The following is a 23,437-nucleotide window of genomic DNA, read 5'->3' as shown; positions in this document are numbered from 1 at the left end:
GCCTCAAGGATGAGGTGACTGACTTACCTTTAGGGGTTGGCCAACTATCATTCTTTTATGTCAAATAGCAACATGAGCAATCTTTAGTGTGATGGAAACTCGCCACTGGTGGTTGAATTGCAATGGGGAAAACCCGAGGTCACCTCTTTTTAGCAGTCAGTTTTAAACCAATTCTTTCTGCACTCCCCCTGCCACTGTACAAAGCAGTGGGAGAAACAGGAGAGCTGCATTATCTGCAAGCTGGATAGCATGATGTAGTGGGAAAGAGTGCTGTGTTTGGGGGTCAGAAGACCTGGGTTTAAGTCCCAGATCTGAAACTTAATGAGCTGGGTAATTTTTTTTTTTTTTAAAAATCATCCATGTACCCGCATTGTGAAATACTCAAATGGCTCATCAATTTGGATGTCCTGTCCTGCCCCCCACCCTGATTATGCAAATTGAAACCCATCCTTTCCTACTCATTCTGAATAAAATATTGCCCGTGTCATGGCATAGTTGTCTAGGAGCCACCTTTACTTTCTCCTTACTCTGTGAGAATACAAGTAGAATACCTTGGCTTTCTACTTACCATCTCTCATTTTTTACCCCATAACCAGCCCATCTCTTCCTATCATACAGTTCCTTGACGATGTCTTTTATACCTACTCATCTTTGGAGTTCCTCAGCGTTTATGTACTCACCCATGATGTACCTTACCTCCCCTTTACACTCTGTGTGATGCTAATTTGTAGCTTTTTGAAGAAAGTTGTAGTCCATGTTTTGCTGCCACATAGTAAAACTGGTAGAGTGTTAGAATTGAAAAATTGGGCCTCTGCTTCATTGGGAAGCTTTTCAGTTTCCAAAAGGGAATCGAACCCATTCTTTTCTTCTTGTTCAGGTCTGGGCCTAACTCTTTGTCTCACTGCTCATCTGTACTGTGTGTATATATGTGTACATGAATATACATGTTGTTGTTTGCCCTTCATTCCCCAAGAAGACTGCGACATCAGGAAGGGGATGCCATGACTTGAAAGTGAATTGGTTTTAAGCGAGGGAATGTGGTGCAAAGTCACCAGCCTCATTTTCTCCTTCAGAACTTCTGGATCCAGTGGCAAGATATAGATCAGAACAACTGGAAATGGCCCCAGATACAGTGGGAGACCAAGACCTTTTTAAGCTACTGTCTTTCCCAGGTCTCAGTTTGACTGAGGCAATAACCATTCAGTGATAAGGCTAGATAAGAAATGATGCAAAAAATACCCTCTTCTACCTAGTGAAAAAAAAATCTATCTGGGAGGGGAAGACCCTTAGAATTTCTGGCCAGAACAGAAACAGTTGCTATTTACATTAATCTGAGCACTTAGGGTCTAATCAATGACCCTGTGGGCTTGGGGCGGGACCTATTGTTGGCCAATAAATAAGAGCTAGAGTTATTTGGGTTTAAGGAATGGTCCTTGAGAAAGAAATCTAGCCCACAAACCCCAAGGTAACTTATAAGGTTTCAGTGATCTAAATTTATATCTCTTTGGGCAGAGTGCCTACAGGTAAGGGTATGATACCCTATGTGGAAAAAAGGAGAGGGAGAGGAAGAAGGAAAGGAAAAGAAAGGGAAGGAAGAAGGATGGAGCTACACCACCCAACTGAAATTGGCTAGTTGGGTCCACAGTGGAGCAGTTCATGCTACTCACAAGTTGTTGTTTGTCCTGCGTTCTCAAAGAATGTACACATAATATTGCTATATACACACGGTACTTGGCCTTTCCTGTGTAGATAGGCAGACCAGACTCCTTTGAGTGAGTCTTTGCAGTGTCCTTGGGTTTCATGCAATTGGCACACTGCCACCCACAAGCAGAAACATCTAGAAATCTTCATAAGAATTCCTCTTCAGGTTGGATTCTTTCCTGGATGTCATTCATTAGAGTGGCAAGTGTCTTGTCAAAGATACATCTGGTATTATTCTTCACCTAATGTTTATAATCAGAAGGTTATTAAACAGAATTATTCTGTTGTATTTTCCATGGATTCTTGAAGGATTTTGACTTATGGATAGAAGATACCTTATTGTAAAAAAATCAAATGCTTTTTTACAATCCATCAACAATAAGCACCGTAGGGTTTACAGCTTTCTGTTCATTAAGAAGTGGTGATGACATGTCTCATCATTGAATAACACCTATGAAAGACTGCTTGTTTCCTTCTAATAGCCTTGCTTAGAATGCCTTTGATTAGTCTATAGATAATTCTTGTAAAGATATTGTATAGATGAGAAAGTAGATATGTAGTTAACGATGTTCTCCTAGTTGCCTCTTTTTTTAAAAAATTAACAAATTCTAAGCTTTCCCCCGTTCTCCCCAACGTTTGGTGTCTTCTCTTCCTTCTGATACTTTTTTTTTGCAATCATGTATTTCTGAGACTTTTAAAATCAGTCTCTCGACACTCTCACAATTTTATCAACTCCAGCATGGATCTCTTCTATATAAACTTGTTTCAAGCTGGCTGCTCGTCCCTTCCTTGTTTTCTTTACAATTTCTATTTCCTCTCTAAGCACATCTGGGACTGACAGTAGGGTTCAAGTGTGCTAGTTCTGCTGTCTTTGGTGAAAAAAGTTTGTTATAATGATTTTTGGTAAACCTTTTCCATTTTTCTTCTGTATTCGGTCCCTCTTTTATTTTCATACTTAATTGCCTTTGGTATAACTTTCCTTAGTTGGATCTCTTGCCAAGATTTCTTTAAACCTTTTTTCTTAAACTACTCACTGGTTCTCTATGCTTTATGAGATGGTGCTACTCACAATCATTCATCATCTTCATAAAACTTTACAAATGAGTTTATATTCTAACCTGGTTGTTGCCTTTGGCTGCGGTTTCTCTCCATTTGGCAAGCAATTCATCTGTTTGCTGACTAAGGTACTTTCTAGACTCATTTGGTCTCTTTCTTGTGGCAATTCATTTACATTAGTCAAACTGCTGGATTAAATTATCATAGCCAATGTCGATGCCACTTTTTTTTTTTTGTTGTACACTTCCCACCATTATTTTCAATAACTCATCTAAATGATTTAGGCAAGTTAACTTGTTTCCATTGCATGGCAACCCAGGAAACAAAGTCTGTGAAATGGGGTAACAATTCTTTTATGTAAGACTCTTGTGAGGAAATCACTTTGTAAACATAAAATGCTATGTAAGTAAGTGTAGGCAGCTGTTCTTAAAGACTTAGAGAATATAAGAGCTGGGAGAGACCTGTGAAGTCCTGAACTCTAAGCTAATCATTTTACAGATGACAAAATTGAGTTCTGTAGACTGGAAGTGACCTGTTTTCTACGTTATGTCTACGCAATTATTTACTCACAGAGCTGGGACTAGTGCCCAGGTTTTCAGATTCAGCATGGTACTTTTCTGCTATTTCACTAGAAACAGAGAAGATGACTCTTGGTTTCATACCTGGTTGACTAAAGGGATATGACAAAATCTAGAGAACTTACTGTTTGGAGAAATGCATATTATTCCTCACTCTTACCTGTGTTTTCTTACCTTTTTGCACCATTAGTGGTTTTCTAATGTTATTTCACCCTAGAGAAATGTAACACCCAAAAGGTCCCCCCTACTTATTAAGAACAGAAAATTGTTTTAACATGGCTTATTGCAAGCAGCAATGCTAGACTATGATGCATAATGCTCTGTAGAGAGTAAGCAATTTATAAATATTTGTTGAATTACATTGGTCACTGTTCTTTTGCGACTCTCAGAAGAGTTGAATCCCCTTGAATTGGTTCTAATAACTTCAGCTAAAAATGATTGTTCACCCCTCACATATAAAGGCTCATAGGATCAAAGATTTAGATTTGGAGGAGACCTTAAAGAGTAGCCCAGTTCTCTCCTTTTACATATAAGGAAATCAGAAGCCTAGTTCTAGACTTAAGTGTGAACTCTCTTCCAATAGGAGGTGGGGGGTGTTGATTAGGAAACTTCCATTTAAATGTTCAGAGTCTGCCTGATGACCCTAAACTGTAAGCTCAAGGTCATGCTACAGTTCCTGACATATAGTAAGCACCATGATGATGGTGCAGTATCAGTTCTGTGCAATGCTGCATTCATGATGGGTACTCAATCACTCACTCATGTATCAGTCAGTCACTTAGTATTTGTTAAGTGCTTATTATGTTGCTGGCACTGTGCTAATTACTAGGGATACAAATAAAGGCAAAAACACAGTCCCCGTTTGTGAGGACATTCTCTATTCTCATACTCTAATGGTTGAGACAACATGCTAATAACTAATGAGACAAATACAATGTAGGTAGTTCTTAACCTGGGATTTATGACCTTGTTTTTTATAATCACCACATTTCAATTTATTTGGTTTCCTTTGTAGTCTCTTGTATTATAGGTGGGGGGAGGGTTGGGGTGGTGGTGGTGATGATCCCATTATGATCTGTCCTGGTCAGGCTGCCACTGTTGTGCTTATTTCTGGGTGCCACATTTTAGTTAAACATTGATAGGCAGGAGAGCATCCAGAGACAGGTGACCAGGATGATGTAGAGACTTGAGATCTTGCCATGTGAAGTCTGGTCCAAGCAACTGGAGGGGTTTAGCATTGAGAAGAGAAGATTTGAGTGGAGTGGGCAACATGAAAACTGGGTTCAAGTATTTGAAGGATGGTCTTGTAGAGGGTGGATTAGACTTGTTCTACTTGTCCCCTGATGATGGGGTGGAATTGGCAAAGAAGCAGCTTTGTAGTACAATGTGAATAAAACTTCCTAGCACTAAGAAATGTGCGAAAACTGGAGGGGAAAAAATAGCCAAACCACCAACCACTAATATTTACTGTGTCAGATCCTAATTGAGTTTGAGGTGCCAATTTAAAAGTGCATATTTAAAGGTTTGGACAACAATGGGAGCTGGGCCTAAAAGGATTCATGGGATGTAGGATTGGGAGAAACCTAGACCACTATTTAATCCAATTCATCATTTTACAGATGAGGAGACCAAGGACCAGGATGGGGAAGAAACCTGTCCAAGATTACACCCAGCCAGGAGTGGCAGAGGCAGGACAAACTTCCACCTTCTTCCTTTACACCACCATAAACTCTCCCATATGCAGAACTCAATGCAGTCCTAGATTTGCCTCTCTGCCCTCCAGATTATCTGGGTTTCTTTTGTGATTTTTGTGACCATGCTTCAAATACTTGAACCCAGTTTTCATGGTCCCCTCTCCTCAAGTCTCTACATCATCCTGGTCACCTGTCTCTGGGTGCTCTCCAGCCTATTAATGTTTAACTAAAATGTGGCACTCAGAAATGAGCACATCAGTGGCATCCTGACCAGGACAGATCATAATGGGATCATCACCACCACCCCAACCCTCCCCCCACCTATAATACAAGAGACTACAAAGGAAACCAAATAAATGGAAATGTGGTGATTAAATATTAAAAAAAACCAAGGTCACAAATCCCAGGTTAAGAGCTACCTACGTCCTAATAAGAACTATCTACATCTCAAAACGTCCCCTCCTGTATTTTTCTGATCTTTTCCTATGCCTGGGCCTTACCACTTAACTTTCCTCATTGTCCTGACCTTTGGGCTCTCTTTCTCTGTCTCCCCTCCTCTGCCAGTGTCTGTCTTTGTCTCTCTCTCCCCGCCTCTACCCGTTTCCTTCTCCCTCCCCTCCTCCTCCCCCCTTTCTCCCCTTCCTCTTTCTCTCCTACCCCGCCCTCCCCAGGCAGATCCCAACTGGCTATTTCATCTGGACAACCTCAGGAGAAACCCTCTAATGCCCTCTGCTGTTTCTACAGAATTTTGCAGACTCTAGGTCTTTCTACCCACAATCATATAAATTCCATTTCATCCCATTCCAACCAAAATAAACCAAGCCCTTATGTCAGAGACTTTCACAAGAAAGTCCTCCCCCCCCCCGTCCCCTCCCACCAATTCACTTTGGCGAATTTCGTACCTTTCTGCTTCATTATACGTTACCCCAGAAAATCTGGAAAGTTTATTATGTGACACCATCTAGGCTGCTGACCACAAGTCCCCTTGCAAGTCCACAAAGGACAGAATTAGAAGGGGAAGGGGGAGTCACAGAGAGGCAAATTTAAACTTGATGTAAGAGAAATTTTCCTAACAGCTAGCAGTATCCCAAAATGAAATGGACTGCCTCTGGAGGCAGTATATTCCCCCTCAGTAAATCAGTCAACAAACATTTATTAAGCATCCGCTATGTGTCAAGCACTAGAATTGCATAGATGTAGCAGTGGATAGGGTGCTGAGCCTGGAATCAGGAAGACTCATCTTTCTGAGTTCAAATCTGGCCTCAGACACTTACTAGCTGGGTGACTCTGGTCAAGCCACTTAACACTGTTTGTCTCAGTTTCCTCATCTGTAAAATGGACTGGAGAAGGAAATGGCAAACCACTCCAGCATCTTTTCCAAGAAAACCCCAAATGAGTTCATGAAGAGTCAGACATGACTTAACCAACTGAACAACAAAGGGAACGTAAAGAAAAAACTGTCTTTTCCCTTTTCCTTCTATACTATCTATCTTGGTGATCTTATCAGCTTCAATGGGTTTGATAATCATCTTTATGTAGATCAACAAATTCAGCCCTAAGCTCTCTCCTGAGCTTCCATGTTGTCTAGCCAAGTGCCTCTTGGACATCTGAAACTGGATGTTCTATAGACATCTGAAATTGAACATGTCCAAAACAGAACTTGCCTTTCTTCTCAAGCCCTCTCCATACTCCCAGTCACTCAGATTTGCAACCTCAGAGTAATCCTCAACTCCTCTCTCACACTCATTTAACATATTCTATCTATTGCCAGTCTTCTCATTTCTCTCTTCACATTATCTCTGTGATAGGTTCCTTTCTCTCCATTCACACAGCTACTGCCCTGGTGCAGACCCTCAACCCCTGAGACTGACAATTGCAATAGCCTTCTTGGCTGGTTGGTCTCTCTGCCTCAAGGATCTCCCCACTCTAGCCCATGCTCCATTCAGCTGCCAAAGTGCTCTTTCTAAAGTACAGATTTCATCATGCTACACCTCCCCCAGCCATAACCTTCAGTGGCTTCCTATTATATCCATTATCAAAACTAAAATCTTTCTTTTAAAGACCTTCACAACTTGGGTCTTTCCTACTTTTCTAGTCTTCCTTACTTCCCCTCATGTAATCCATGATCCAATGACACTGGCATTCTTGCTGTTCTTCATACATGATATTCCATCTACAATTTCTACTCTTTTTCACTATCTATCCCCATGACCGGAATTCTCTGCCTCCTGGCTTCCCTGGCAAATACTAGATTCTACAAAATGACTTTACTGGTCTTCTCTCTTCAAATCCCTCTGATTGCCTTCCATTTACATTGTATATATTCTACATGTACATAGTTTTGCATGCTGTCTCCTTAGTTAGAATATGAGTTCCTTATAGACAGAGACCATGTGCTTTACTTTCTTTTATCTCCAGCACTTAACATGGTGACTGGCATTTAGGAAACTCTTAATATAAAGCTTGCTGATTTAGTGATTGACTGTGATCGTCAATCAAGTGATTGACAAAAGAGGAAAGAGTCCGTGACCTCAAGGGACCTAGCCATGGAAGACAACATATACATATATACCTATAGACAAAATAAATGCAGAATGATAGGGCTGAGAAGGCATTACTATTTGGGAGGGAAATTGGGAAAGACCTCATTAGAACGGAACTCATAAGGCTAGAGGACCACTTGGGGTCTGGTAGAGGGAATTCTGCAGCAGGTGAGGATTTGATAGTCTCTGGAGTTCCAAGTCCGAAATTTTGTGATTAGGGAGGTTCTTAGCTGGCATTGTACTCCTTGTCTATTCTCCCAGTTTACCAGATATTGTCTATGGCTCCTTCAGGCAGCTCCCAGCAGGCAGTATGAGGAAGGTATCAAATTTAGGAACAGCCCATCCCTCAGCTAGAATAAATCTGACAGCTAGGTGGTACAGTGGATAGACTGCTAGGTCTGGAGTCAAGAAGACTTGAGGCCAAAGCTAGCCCAGACACTTACTGGCTATGTGACCTTGGGCAAATCTCTTAACCTCTGTCCACCTCAGTTTTCTCAACTGTAAAATGGGAGTAATATTAGCACCTAACTCCCAGAGTTGGTGTGAGAATCAAATGAGATATTTGTAAAATGTTTAGTAGTGTTCGGCACAAAGTAGGCTCTACATAAATGCGATTATTATGATTATTATCTTGCTGGACACTCCCCGCTCCAAACTGTTTTTGTTTGGTAAGATGATGTTCTCCCAGATGTAGTAGACTAGGAACTTTCTCTCACTTTGTTCCTACCATCATGAGTACTACATCCACATTCCAGTTAAAATGGCCTCTCTGCAACCTGTTTGACTGGTATGGGTCCAATCCTCAAGTAGCATGTATGCTAAGGCTTCATTGAGCCTGAGTCTGGGCATTGGTTCCTCTGCAACCGCTTGGGTTGTAGGAGGTAGCTGCAAGAACATGGCCTCAAGATGGCAGGAGAACAGCCAAATTGGGTAAGTGTTTCTATGCCTTTGCTTAAATCATGGATGAAGAAGCTAAGTGGAGAGAGTGCTGGCCTAGAGCTAGGAAGACTAATATTCCTCAGTTTAAATCTGAGCTCAAACACTTATTAGTTGTGTGACCCTGGGTGAGTCACTTAATCATATTTACCTCAGTTTCCTCATCTGTAAAATGAACTGGAGAAGGAAATGGTAAACCACTCCAGTATCTTTGTCAAGAAAATCCCAAATGGGGTTACAAAGAATCAGACATGGCTGAAAACAACTGACCAACAGCATATCATGGATACAAATGATCAATAGCATAGGTCCAAGGACAGATCATTTAGGACACTTCCTTCCAAGCTGATATGGAATATTGAACCATTAATGACTCCTGTTTGAATCTGGCTATTTAACCAGTTCAGGCTCCATTTAATGATACTATCTTCTATTCCATGTATCTCCATCACTTCTACATGAAGATAACAACAAGTATTTTATCAAATATGTCACTACAGCTTAGGTAAACTATATCTGCTTTATTTCCCTGACCTACCAGCTTAGTGGCTCTGTCAAAAAGTGAATTAAGATTTGGCTGTAGAAGATAGTAGGAGATCTGTATTTTGATAGAGAAAAAGGGAGAGCCTAGATGATCATTTCATATTGTGAAATCATCCCAATTAACAAAACAATTTTTTTTACAACTAACTACAGTAGAAAAGACCTAAATTTGGATGCAGAATACTTGGGTTCAAATCCTGGCTCTCCTCATGAGCCTCAGCTTCTTGATTAATAAGATGTGACTGTTAGATTAGATGCTCACTGAGGTCTCTACCCATCCTCACTCTATTGATGGCACCTTGCTCTGCCTGTAGGGCAGGTTCCCCAGATACCTGGCTTGACATATTCCTGATGTTTCCTATGTAGATATAGTCAGCCAAAGTCTGAAAAGGGCTTTTAGGCACACACTTAGCAAAAAAAAAAAAACTCTATGTCTGGCACATCCCTGGGTTTATGCCACTGGACCAAAGGTCTGAGAAAGGAATGATGGCATGCTATAGCAGAAAGAAGACTAAGAGTAAGAAGATGTAGCTTTGCATTCTACCCAGAATACTTAATTCATCAATTGGCAATTACTCAAGCTTAATCAATAAGAATTTATAGAGCAGCTATTATGTGCTAGGAAATAAAGCTAAAATGACAAAAGTCCAACAATTTCTTCTCTCAAGACAAGTCCCTTAACTTCTTCCAGGCCCAGTTTCCTCATCTGTAAAATGGGGATAATAATATGGGAACTAGCTACTTCATGGGAATATTCTTAGGAAAGTAACTGGTAAACCCTAAAACACTCAATCAATGTGAGTTATTATTATCATTAAGTCACACAAGCAATTAAAACAAACCATTTCTCATATGTACTTTGAACACAAATGAGGCAAGCTTTCCCCAATGCTCAGCAACAAAACTTCCACACTCATTAGTCTCACACAAACTGTTCAGAGTTTTCCCTCAGGTCCTAGTCAGATTGCTCAAACACTCTGGAAAATTTATCTGACATTACCTGAAAGGGAATGTGGAGATGCAGTTGAAAAAGCATGAAAGAGTCCAGAGTCCATTTTGAAATTTAACAAATATTGCTGCATTTTTAAGGACACACTGCTGATGGTTTTCTGTGTAACACCCTTTTCCTAGCATTAAAGGAAATGGTATAGGCTTAAATTCGGGGTTCCATAGCCAAATTTTAGCAAGAGCTCCCTTAATGCTAGAAGGACTAGAATACCTCAAAAGACCAAGCTGTGTCACTCGACACCATGCTTATTATTTTTTTATTCTTATGGCAAAGAAAATACATGTCAGATGAAATTGTTTATTTCAATGTAAAATTATAATAATGAAGTGTTTGTGTCAATGGATGTGACTAGTTCTTAAAAATGTCTGGACCAGGGGCCAAGAAACCTTGGTTCTTATGCCAACTTTGCCAGCAAGTGGACTATATATCAGTTTGGATAAATCACTTTAACTCTACTCAATTTCTTCTTTTGTAAAATGAGAGAGTGGGACTAAGGTGTCTCTTAAATCTCCTCTAACTCAGTCTGATTCTATGGTCTCTTGTTATATAAGAGCAATGGGGTTCTTGGCCGTGTGTGTGTGTGCGCGCGCGAATGTGGCTGAATAGACTCCTTTGGTAGTCCAGTGAAAGCCAGAGTAACGTTTTCAAATGCATAAAATAAAATACATAAGATTACAAAGGAAAACAATTATATTTAAATACAGTTATCAAAATAGTATGAAAGAAAAAAAAACAGAATAATAACAAAAATAAGGAAACAGATTCCAGGTTAAGAATTCCTGAGTTATTCCAAATCACACCTAGACAAGACAAGCATCACCTCAAAAGTGGACCTGAAAGGAGGTCATCTAGGCTTTGCTTGAAGAACTCCTTAGATAGGTAATCTTCTGAAATGACCCATTTCAATCTTGGATCATTTTAATAATTAAATACTTTCCCTTAAAAACAACTCTGGATTTGACTCTGTAATTTCTACCCTTTCCTCCTGGTTCTTCTCTCTTGGGGTAGAGCAAAAGCAATTTAATCCCTCATACACATGACACCTGTTGAAAGACCTGAAGATGCTCTGCAATGCTGGGATTACCAGGCAGCCTTTCAGCCTTTGATTACAGGACATTTGTAGCAAATATATAATCTGCATATATTGCTTTTATATCCTCCCTCTTCCCAACTAACACTCATATTCATGAATCAGATCCCCAAGTAAGGCTACAAATCATCCTTGGGTCTCTAGGGATACCCCTGGGGGCTTGAGAGTGTTTTTTTCCCTAATGCTATTGGTCAGAGCTCCCATTCCAGTGTGTTCTCCTCCCACCCCACCTTAGGCTGTAAATTCCTTGAGGGCAGGGATTGTCTTTTGCCTCTTTTCCTATCCCAAGCACTTAGCACAAACCCTGGCACTTAGTGGATACTTGATAATGTTAACTACCAGTGATAGTGCTTCAGTTTCATTTAAAGAATTAGCATCATCCATTAACTTTAACAAAGAGACACTTACCCTTAAGCTGTAACAAGAACAGAAATTTCAAAGGGTTTCCCCCTTATTACCTCCTTATACTACCAGTTTAGGTCCCTGGGGAAAGTGGGCTCAAACTTAAATCAGTTTCTACATAGCATTCACACCACCAAATTCACCTCCTTCCATATTTGTGGCAGCCAATGGATGAATCAATATAGTTCTCTTGTCTCTCTTCAATCTATGTGGTCAAACAGATCAAGCCTTTGTTCATCACCATTTGGCTATCTGCAAATCCCAGTATGCACTCCAGCTTTCAGACTTCTGAGGTCAATGATATCATATCTTATAGCTCTCAAGGTGGTAGCCATCTCCAGTTATCCTTCCACTAAGGCAAGAAAGAACATACTGAGGCAAAGGACAGAGACCTCCAGCCACAGTCCACAGATTGGCCTCAGGTGGGAAATTCCTAAGGCCTGTCCCCTTCCAGAGGTTTATGACATGTCTGACTATCTCTCCTGCCTCTCTCCCCCACCTCCCAATTCAGCCTATTGGGAAAGAAGAAGAGTAAGAGACTCTCTTTGCCCAATTAGTGCTTTTTTAACATACCCCAGTTCTATCTCAGTAGCCCATCAAAAGTCCGCTTTCTTATATAGTGGATAGCAGACCAGTTATCAAGTACCTGCACATGCAGTTAAAGAGCAAGGACTTTCCTTCACATGCCATCATCCTTTCCCAGAAGCAGGTTCTCCAGCCTCTTTTATGAGGGCTGATAGCAGGCAGAGAATATTGTGCATGTTCAGAAGATATAGCTCCACTGCCAGGCCCTTGTAAAATGTGCATACCTGGTTTACATACATAAATGTACTCTATCTGAGCATGGAATGGAATGGGACCACTCCTTGGAATAAGAGCAGATACTTTCTGTCTGGTTCTAGTCTTCCATGTGAAAACTTAGGTAGGGGGAAGTTTACTTCTGCCATAGGCGACTGAGGGACTTGTGCAATATGATGATAACTGATTGCCTAGCCAGAAGAGATGATAGCTCATTAAGTTTCCAATGGCAGCTGAAAGAGATTTCCGTAATTGGCTGCAGGGTAGATATCTGTGACTATACCCATGAAGTGGCTTACTCCTCTGCCTTAGTTCTCCTTGCCACAAGCGAGGCAGGATTAGTTATTGATGCCTCCCCAGAGCCAGGTTGGGGTGGTCCACCCATGCTACACTGTGCTGGTACTCTTATCTAAAATATCTTTTTCAATTCTTTCTTACTACCTGTAATTTCTTAAAAAGGTGAAAAGGTCTTTATTCTTCAATGGGATAATAGGTAAATATTCTGGAGAATAGCATAAACTAAATCATGCTACATTTTCGAAGGACTAACAAAAAGATCTTTACTGAGATCAGTCAATAAGATTTATTACGCACCTAGTATATGCCAGGTAGCTAGGGGGTGCAGTAGATAAAACACCAGGCCTGGAGTCAGGAAGACCTGAGTTCAAATTTGACCTTAATCACTTACTAGCTGTGTGATCTTGGACAAGCCCCTTAACCCGCTGTGCCTCAGCTTTCTCATCTGTAAAATTATCTGGAGAAAGAAATGGCAAGCCACTCCAGTATCTTTGCCAAGAAAATCCCAAACGGGGTCACAAAGTGTCAGACACCACTGAACAACAATAATATCCCATGCACTGGGGATACAAGTACAAAGTGTTAAATGATCCCTATTCACATTGAGTTTACATTCTAATGGGGAAGACAAATACATATAAAATACATGCAACATAAATAATAAAGGGAGTATATGCATATAAAGTAGTTAAGTAATGGTACTATGAGAGGAAGGGCACTATCAGTTGGGGGAAGGAATCAAGAAAAGCTTCATGCAGAAGAGATAGTAACTGAGCTGTATCCTAAAGGAAGGGAGTCACTGTGAAATGGAGGTAAGGAGGAAGTATATACCAGGAATGTGGGTCAAGCAATACAAAGGCCAAGAGATGTGAGATAGAGTATTGTGAATGCGGAAAATAAGTGGCCAGTTGGACTGAACTGCAGAGTGTGAGAGGGGAAGTCATATCCAATGAACCTAAAAACAGGTTGAGGCCAGGTTGATTAGGGCTTTAAAAGCAGTTATTCTAAGGGCAATTGGAAGCCACTGGAGTTAGTTGAGTAGAGGAGTTGCATGGTCAGATTTGGTTTTAAGAAAAACTTAGTTTGGTAGCTGAATGTAAAATGGACTAGATTGGGGAGAGGGTTGAAGCAAGGAGCCCAATTAGGAGGCTGTTGAAATAATCTAAGAGAGTAGTGATGAGGGCCTGAACTGAGGTGGTAGCTGTGTGAGTGGAGAGAGAGAGTCGAATGTGAGAAATATGAAGGTAGAAGTGACAAGTTTTATCAATTGACTGAATATGTAACATGAGACAAGACTGAGGAATTGAGGATAATGCTGAGATTAGCAACCTGAGACACTAAAAAGATGGCAGTGCCTTTTATAGTCCTTGGGGAGCTTGGAATAGGGGGAGATTTGGGGGGAAAGATAACAAATGCAGTTTTAGACAGGTTAAATTTAAGATGGCTCTGTGACATCCAATAGGCAATTAGTGATGCAGGGATGGAGTTCATTGGAGAAACTGGGGTTGGATATATAGATCTGAGAGTCATCTGAATTGAGATGGGAGCTGATGAAGTAGAGAGAGAGAGTGAGAGTGATTGGCTTCTGATTTGAATTAGTTTACCAAGTGGTTTTTTTGTTTATTTTGCATTAGCTTTTCTTTCCCCAAGCTTTCGTTCTTAGTTTAATAAAAAAAAAATTATATTGGGTTTCATTTTGTTTGGGGTTCAACAATTGAGTGCTTTTCCCTCCCATTTTTGATTCATGGTTTGTATAAGTCCTATTTAAAAATTCCTCAGCACATGTATGTTCAAGTCTCTATAGTGAAAAGCAGATATTTCTGTATCAACAAAAGAAGCTATTACCACTTTCACCCAAATAATACTGAACTACAAATGAAACATATTTAAAATCACAATTGAAAGAGAATTTCCTATCCATCCCTATTAAAACAACAAGAATGTCCATAATGCTTTCATTCTTCTGGCTTGGGGAAAACCGACGTTCATGAAAACAAACAAATAAAACATCCCCAAGGAATGATTGTGGTTATTAAAAAAAAAAAAGAACCTGGGGTTGGACAGCATAGCAACTCCAGGGATGTTAGCTTTTCTCAACTATATTTAAGGTTTTACAACGGACATTCCATACTGGCTTTTTATGTTTTCTAATTACTTCTGTGGAGATCTTATTATTCATTTTCAAAACTATTTATTTACTTTTAGAATTAAAATTTTTTTTTCAAAGAAAAATATGCCTTTACTGTCCCACCTGCCCTTTCTCCCACTGAGAAAGAAAGAAAAATAAAGGCCTCGTTATCATGTATAGTCAGGCAAAACAAATTGCCACACTGAAACAAACAAAAAAATCTGTCTCAATCTGCACTTTGAATCCATTACCTCTTTATTAGGATATGGGAAACATGTTTCGTCATGAGTTTTCTAGAATCAGAATTAGTCATCATACTGTTGAGAGTTCCAATACTTTCAATACTGTTTTTATTATATTGTTGTCTTTGTGTAAATTTTTCTCCTGGTTCTGTTCCCTTCACTCTTCATCAGTTCATATAAGTCTTTCCAGGTTTTTCTTCAACCATACCCTTCATCAGTTCTTTTTTTTAAAATTTCTTTATTTAACATATTTAGTTTTCAGCATTGATTTTCACAAGAGTTTGAATTATGAATTTTCTCCCCATTTCTACCCTCCCGCCCACTCCAAGATGGCATATATTCTGGTTGCCCCATTCCCTAGTCAGCCCTCCCTTCTGTCACCCCACTCTCCCATCCCTTTTTCCCTTCCTTTCTTGTAGGGAAAGATAAATTTCTACACCCCATTGCCTGTGTATCTTATTTCCTAGTTGCATGCAAAAACTTTTTTTTTGTTTTTGAACATCTGTTTTTAAAACTTCAAGTTCCAAATTCTCTCCCCTTTTCCCTCCCCACCCACCCTCCCCAAGAAGGCAAGCAATTCAACATAGGCCACATGTGTATCATTATGTAAAACCCTTCCACAATACTCATGTTGTGAAAGATTCACTATATTTTGCTCCTTCCTAATCTATTCCCCTTCATTGAATTTTCTCCCTTGACCCTGTCCCTTTCTGAAAGTGTTTGTTTTTGATTACCTCCTCCCCCATCTTCCCTCCCTTCTGTCATCCCCCCTTTTTTATCTCCTTCCTCTTTCTTTCCTGTGGGGTAAGATACCCAATTGAGTGTGTATGGTATTCCCTCCTCAGGTCAAATCTGATGAGAGCAAAATTCACTCATTCCTCCTCACCTGCCCCCTCTTCCCTTCCTAGAAAACTGCTTTTTCTTGCCATTTTTATGTGAGATAATTTACCCCATTCTATCTCTCCCTTTCTCCCTCTCTCAATATATTCCTCTCTCATCCTTTAATTTGATTTTATATTTTTAGATATCATCCCTTCATATTCAACTCACCCTGTGCCCTCTGTCTATATACATATACATATGTACATACATACATACATACATATAAATATATACATGCATATTCCCTTCAGCTACCCTAATACTGAGGTCTCATGAATCATACACATTATCTTTCCATGTAGGAATGTAAACAAAACAGTTCAACTTTAGTAAGTCCCTTGTGATTTCTTTTTCTTGTTTCATGCTTCTCTTGATTCTTGTGTTTGAAAGTCAAATTTTCTATTCAGCTCTGGTCTTTTCACTGAGAAAGCTTGAAAGTCCTCTATTTTATTGAAAATCCATGTTTTGCCTTGGAGCATGATACTCAGTTTTGCTGGGTAGGTGATTCTTGGTTTTAGTCCTAGCTCCATTGACCTCCAGAATGTCATATTCCAAGCCCTTCGATCCCTTAATGTAGAAGCTGCTAGATCTTGTGTTATTCTGATTGTGTTTCCACAATACTCAAATTGTTTCTGGCTGCTTACAGTATTTTCTTCTTGATCTGGGAGGTCTGGAATTTGGCAACAATATTCCTAGGAGTTTCCTTTTTGGGATCTATTTGAGGAGGTGATCGGTGGATTCTTTCAATTTCTATTTTACCCTCTGGCTCTAGAATATCAGGGCAGTTCTCCTTGATAATTTCTTGAAAGATGGTATCTAGGCTCTTTTTTTGATCATGGCTTTCATGTAGTCCAATAATTTTTAAATTATCTCTCCTGGGTCTGTTCTCCAGGCCAGTGGTTTTTCCAATGAGATATTTCACATTGTCTTCCACTTTTTCATTCCTTTGGTTATGTTTATAATATCTTGATTTCTCATAAAGTTACTAGCTTCCACTTGCTCCAATCTCATTTTTAAGGTAGTATTTTCTTCAGGGGTCTTTTGGACCTCCTTTTCCATTTGGGTAATTCTGCCTTTCAAGGCATTCTTTTCCTCATTGGCTTTTTGGAGCTCTTTTGCCTTTTGAGTTAGTTTATTTTTTAAGGTGTTGTTTTCTTCAGTATTTTTTCTGTATTTTTTGGGTCTCCTTTAGCAAGTCATTGACTTGTTTTTCATGGTTTTCTTGCATCCTTCTCATTTCTCTTCCCAGTTTTTCCTCTACTTCTCTAACTTGCTTTTCCAAATCCTTTTTGAGCTCTTCCATGGCCTGAGGCCAGTTCATATTTTTCTTGGAGGCTTTTGATGTAAGTTTTTTGACTTTGTTGACTTCTTGCTGTATGTTTTGGTGTTCTTTGTCACCAAAGAAAGATTCCAAAGTCTAAGACTGAATCTGAGTCTGTTTTCGCTGCCTGGCCATGTTCCCAGCCAACTCACTTGACCCTTGTGTTTTTTGTGGGAATATGACTGCTTGTAAAGAGTACTTTGTTCCAAGCTTGAGGGGATGTGCTGTTGTTTTCAGAGCTATTTCTATACAGCCAGCTCTGCCACACCAGCACTCCTCCTTCCCCAAGAAGCACCAACCTGGACTGGACTCAGATCTTCACCAAGCTCTGCACTCCTGCTCTGATCTGCCACTTAATTCCTCCCACCAGGTGGGCCTGGGGCCGGAAGCAAGTGCAGCTATAGTTCTGTAGCTGCACCACCTCCGCTGCCCCCGGGACAGTGGCCAAACCTGGGAACTCCTTTCACTCCCCGCACCTTTTCCCACTAACCTTCTCTGTTTTCTTTGGTGTTTGTGGGTTGAGAAGTCTGGTAACTGCCACAGCTCACTGATTCAGGGTGCTTGGGCCTGTTCTGCCTGGCTCCTGGTCTGGTCAGTCCTGCTGCTGCCCACGCTGGGCTTTGCTCGCCTCAGCTTCCAGCTCCGTGTGTAATAGACCTCACCCAGCCACCATCCAGGCTGTCCTGGGATGGAGCACTGCTTCCCTCCACTGCTTCATGGGTTCTGCAGTTCTTCACTGTTGTCTTTGGTGTTTGTGGGTTGAAAAGTCCGGCAACTGCCGCAGCTCACTGATTCAGGGTGCTAAGGCCTGTTCCGCGAGGCTCCTGGTCTGATTGGTCATGGTGGCCCACACTGGGCTCTGCTCCGCTCTGATCCCAGCTCTGTGTGTGATAGACCCCACCCAGTGACCATCCAGGCTGTCCTGGGCTGGAGCCCTGCTTCCCTCTGCTGTTTTGTGGGTTCTTCAGTTCTAGGATTTGTTTAGAGCTATTTTTATAGGGTGTTGGAGGGACTTGGTGGGGAGCTCACGCAAGTCCCTGCTTTCCAGCTGCCATCTTGGCTCAGCCCCTGACTTCATCAGTTCTTACAGAAGAATATTCCATCACGTTCATATAAAATACTGTGTTTAGCCATTTCCCAATTAATAGGCACAAGAGAATTTCCAAATCTTTGCAACCACAAAAAGCTGTTATAAATATTTTGTACATATGCATCCTTTTCTTCTTCCGTTAACCCCTTAGGGGGTATAGACATAGTAGGGGTATTATTTGGTTATAACCGTGCATTCCTGCACAATTTAATAGCTTTTGGGGCATACCTCTAAATTGCTTTCCAGAATATCTGGACTAGTGCACAGCTACACCAACAGTACATTAATGTATCAGTTTCTCATAGCCTCTTTAACATTTGTCATTCTCCTTTTTTTTAATCAACTTTGCCAACTTTTGTCAATTGATGGATATGGAGGAGATTTGGAGAATTTTTTTTACCAATTTTAATTTTTATTAGTCATATGACACATTTAATTAAAAGCATAGAGAGTTAATGAAATATCATATTAAGAAAAGTAGTAATAGAACATTTCTTTTATAAACATGAGGAACACTTTCCCACAAATACACATACCATCAATGGAGAGAGCAAATCCAAGAATGAACTTTTCCCCCCACCCCCTCCATCCTGGTCTTTTGGAGTGCCTCTCTTCCTTCAAGAGACCCAGTCCTGTCCTTTGTCCTATCTGTCTCCCTGTATGTTGGCAGATTTTACTGGCTTATATTCCTCTCCTATGCTTCCTAATTATTCTGGGGCATGCCTTTGCCCCTATTAGTATGTAAGCTCTTGGAAAGCAAGATTTTTGTCCTGTTACCTATAGCTTCTTAGTATGGTGCTTTGTCCAGAGTAGCAGCTTCAACAAAGTTTGCTGAGTAAACAAATGATTGACGAATGAATGAATTCCTGTCCAAACTGTCTTATAAGTTGCATTGAAAGCTAGAAGGCACTTATTCTATAGATGCTGGAGATTACATACTGTGTTTTTTTCTAGGCCTGGGTTGTTATTTTTTAAGCTCTAGGTTTGAAGGGGCAACACCATGTAGCATCATTTTCTTTTTTTTAATTAAGATTTTTTATTTTTTAGTTTACAACACTCAGTTCTGCATGTTTTTGAGTTCCAGATTTTCTTCCCCTCCCTCCCTTCCCCCTCACCCCACAAGACAGCATGGAATCTGATACATCTTCTACATATAGCTTTGCCTTAAATTTATTTACACAATAGTCGAATTGTAAAGAAGAATTATGACCAATGGAATGAATCATGAGAAAGAAGAAACAAAACCAAAATAAAAGAGACAATAAAAAGGAGAGCAAATAATTTGCCGCAATCAGCATTCAGATTCCATAGTTCTTTCTCTGGATGTAGATAGCTCTCTCCATCATGAGTCCTTTGGAGTTGTCTTTGAACCTTGTATTGCTGAGAAGAGCCAAGTCTATCAAGGTTAGTCATCACAGAAGCAATATGTCTGTGGTTGTGTACAATGTGCTCCTGGTTCTGCTCCACTCACTCAGCATTATATCATATAGAACTTTCCAGGTTATTATAAAGTCCATATCTTCCCCATTTCCATTACATTCATATACCACAACTTGTCTAGCCATCCCGCAATTGATGGGCATCCCCTTGATTTCTAATTCTTTGCTACCACAAAAAGAGCTGCTATAAATATTTTTGTACATACGGGTCCCTTTCCCACTTGTGTGATTTCTTTGGGATACAGCCCTAGGACTGGTATTGCTGGGTCAAACAGTATGCATATTTTATAGCCCTTTGGGCATAGTTCCAAAATGCTCTCCAGAATGGCTTGATCAGTTTACAACTCCACCAACAATGTAACAGTGTTCCAATTTTTCCACATCCTCTCCAGCATTTATCATTTTCTGTTTTGTCATGTTAGCCAATCTGACAGGAGAGATGTGGTACCTAAGACTTGTTTTGATTTGCATTTCTCTGATCAATAGTGATTTACAGCATTTTTTCATATGCCTATAGATATCTTTAATTTCTTCCTCTGAAAACTGCCTGTTCATATCCTTTGACCATTTCTCAATTGGGGAATGACTTGTATTCCTATAAATTTGGCTCAGTTCCTTGTATATTTTAGAGATGAGGCATTTATCAGAGACACTGGTTGTAAAGATTTTCTCCCAATTTTCTGCTTCCTTCCTAATCTTTGTTGCATTGGCTTTTTTCATACAAAAACTTTTCCATTTAACATAATCAGAATTATCCATTTTGCATTTTGTAATGCTCTCTATCTCTTGTTGTGTCATGAATTCTTTCCTTTCCTGTAAATCTGATAGGTAAACTATTCCTTACTCTTCCAAATTGCTTATAGTATCAACCTTTATTCCTAAATCATGAACCCATTTTGACTTTATTTTAGTATATGGTGTAAGAAATCGGTCTATATCCAATTTCTGCCCTACCATTTTCCAGTTTTCCCAGAAGTTTTTGTGAAATAGTGAATTCTTAGCCCAGAAGCTGGATTCTTTGGGTTTATCAAATTGTAAATTGCCATAGTCATTGACTACTGTGTCTTGTGTACCTAACCTGTTCCACTGATCCACCAATCTATTTCTTAGCCAGTACCAGGTAGTTTTGATGACTGCTGCTTTATTGCACAATTTGATATTTGGTATGGCTAGCATTTCATTTCATTAATTCCCTTAATATTCTGGACCTTTTGTTCTTCCAGGTAATTTTTTTTATTATTTTATCCAGCTCCATAAAATAATTTTTTGGTAGTTCAATTGGTATGGCACTGAATAAGTAAATTAATTTAGGTAAAATTGTCATTTTTATTATATTAGCTCGGGCTAACCATGAGCAACTGATGTTTTTCCATTTATTTAGATATGACTTCATTTGTGTGAAAAGTGTTTTGGAATTATGTTCATATAGGCCCTGGGCTTGTCTTGGTAGGTAGACTCCCAAATATTTTATAGTGTCTACAGTGACTTTAAATGGAGTTTCTCTTTCTATCTGTTGCTGTTGGGCTTTGTTAGTAACATGTAGGAATGTCAAGGATTTATGTGGGTTTATTTTATATCCTGCAACTTTGCTAAAGTTATTTATTATTTCAAGTAGTTTTTTTACTTGATTCTCTAGGATTTCCTAGGTAAATCATCATATCATCTGCAAAAAGTGATAATTTAGTTTCTTCTTTGCCTGTCCTAATTCCTTCAATTTCTTTTTCTTTTATTGCTACAACTAACATTTCTAGTATCAAATTGAATAGTAGGCGTGATAATGGACAGCCTTGTTTCACCCTTGATCTTATTGGGAATGCATCTAGCTTATCCCTATTACATATAATGCTTGCTGATGGTTTTAGGTAGATGCTATTTATAATTTTAAGGAAGGCTCTATTTATTCCTATATGTTCTACTATTTTTAATAGGAATGGGTGTTGTATTTTGTCAAAGGCTTTTTCTGCATCTATTGAGATGATCACATGGTTTCTGCTAGTTTTATGTTGATATGATCCATTATGCTGATAGTTTTCCTAATATTGAACCAACCTTGCATTCCTGGAATAAATCCTACCTGGTTGTAGTGTGTTATTCTCATGATAAGTTGCTGCAATCTTTCTGCTACTATTTTATTTAAAATTTTTGCATCAATATTCATTAGGGAAATTGGTCTGTAATTTTCTTTCTCTGTTTTGACTCTTCCTGGTTTAAGTATTAGTACCATATTTGTGTCATAAAAAGAATTTGGTAGGACTCCTTCTTCACCTATTTTCCCAAATAGTCTATAAAGTACAGAATTAATTGTTCTTTAAATGTTTGATAGAATTCACATGTAAAACCAACTGGCCCTGGAGATTTTTTCCTAGGGAGTTCATTGACGGCTTGCTCAATTTCTTTTTCTGAGATAGGGTTACTTGGGTATTTTACTTCCTGTCTTAATAACTTGGGTAATTTATATTTTTGTAAATATTCATCCATTTCCCTAAGGTTGTTAAATTTATGGGCATACGACTGGGCAAAATAATTCCTAATTATTGTTTTAATTTCCTCTTCATTGGAGGTGAACTCACCCTTTTCATTTTTTGATACTGGTAATTTGGTTTTCTTCTTTCTTTTTTTTAAATCAAATTGACCAAAGGTTTATCAATTTGGTGGGCTTTTTTCATAAAACCAGCCCTTAGTTTTATTTATTAATTTAATAGTTTTCTTTATTTCAATTTTACTAATCTCTCCTTTGGTTTTCAGTATTTCTAATTTGGGGATTTTCAAATTGTTCTTTTTCTAGCTTTTTCATTTGCATGCCCAATTCATCAGTCTCCTTTTTATCTATTTTATTCATGTAAGCATATAGAGATATAAAATTTCCCCCAAGAACTGCTTTTGCTGCATCCCATAAATTTTGGTTTGTTATTTCATTGTTGTCATTCTCTTGAATGAAATTATTAATTGTTTCTATGATTGGTTCTTTGGCCCATTCATTCTTTAGCATTAGATTATTTAGTTTCCAATTAATTTTTAGTTTATTTTTCCATGGTACTTTATTACAAATAATTTTTATTGCATCACGATCTGAAAAGGATGCTTTGACTACTTCTGCATTTCTGCACTGGATTGTGAAGTTTTTATGCCCTAGTACATGGTCAGTTTTTGAGTATGTGCCACATATCCTCGAGAAAAAAGTATATTCCTTTTTATCCCCATTCAATTTTCTCCAGAGGTCTATCATATCTATCTGCCTTTTCTAAAATTCTATTCACCTCCTTAACTTCTTTCTTGTTTATTTCGAGGTTAGATTTATCAAGTTCAGAGAGGGGGAGGTTGAGGTCCCCCACTAGTATAGTTTTGCTCTCAATTTCTTCCTGTAACTCCCTTAACTTCTCCTCTAAGAATGTGCATGCTATACCACTTGGTGTATATATGTTTAATAATGATATTGCCTCATTGTCTATGGTGCCTTTTAGCAGGATATAGTGTCCTTTCTTGTCTCTTTTAATTAGATCTATCTTTGCTTTTGCTTTGTCTGAGATTAGGTTTGCTACCCCTGCTTTTTTTACTTTAGCTGAAGCATGATATATTCTACTCCAGCCTTTTACCTTTACCCTGTGCATATTCCCCTGTTTCAAATGTGTTTCTCCTAAACAATACATTGTAGGATTATGGTTTTTAATCCTTTCTGCTATCTGCTTCT

Source organism: Trichosurus vulpecula, chromosome 6 (assembly GCF_011100635.1).
Source record: "Trichosurus vulpecula isolate mTriVul1 chromosome 6, mTriVul1.pri, whole genome shotgun sequence".
NCBI classification, from domain to species: Eukaryota; Metazoa; Chordata; class Mammalia; order Diprotodontia; family Phalangeridae; genus Trichosurus; species Trichosurus vulpecula.
Note: the sequence above shows the minus strand (reverse complement) of the source record.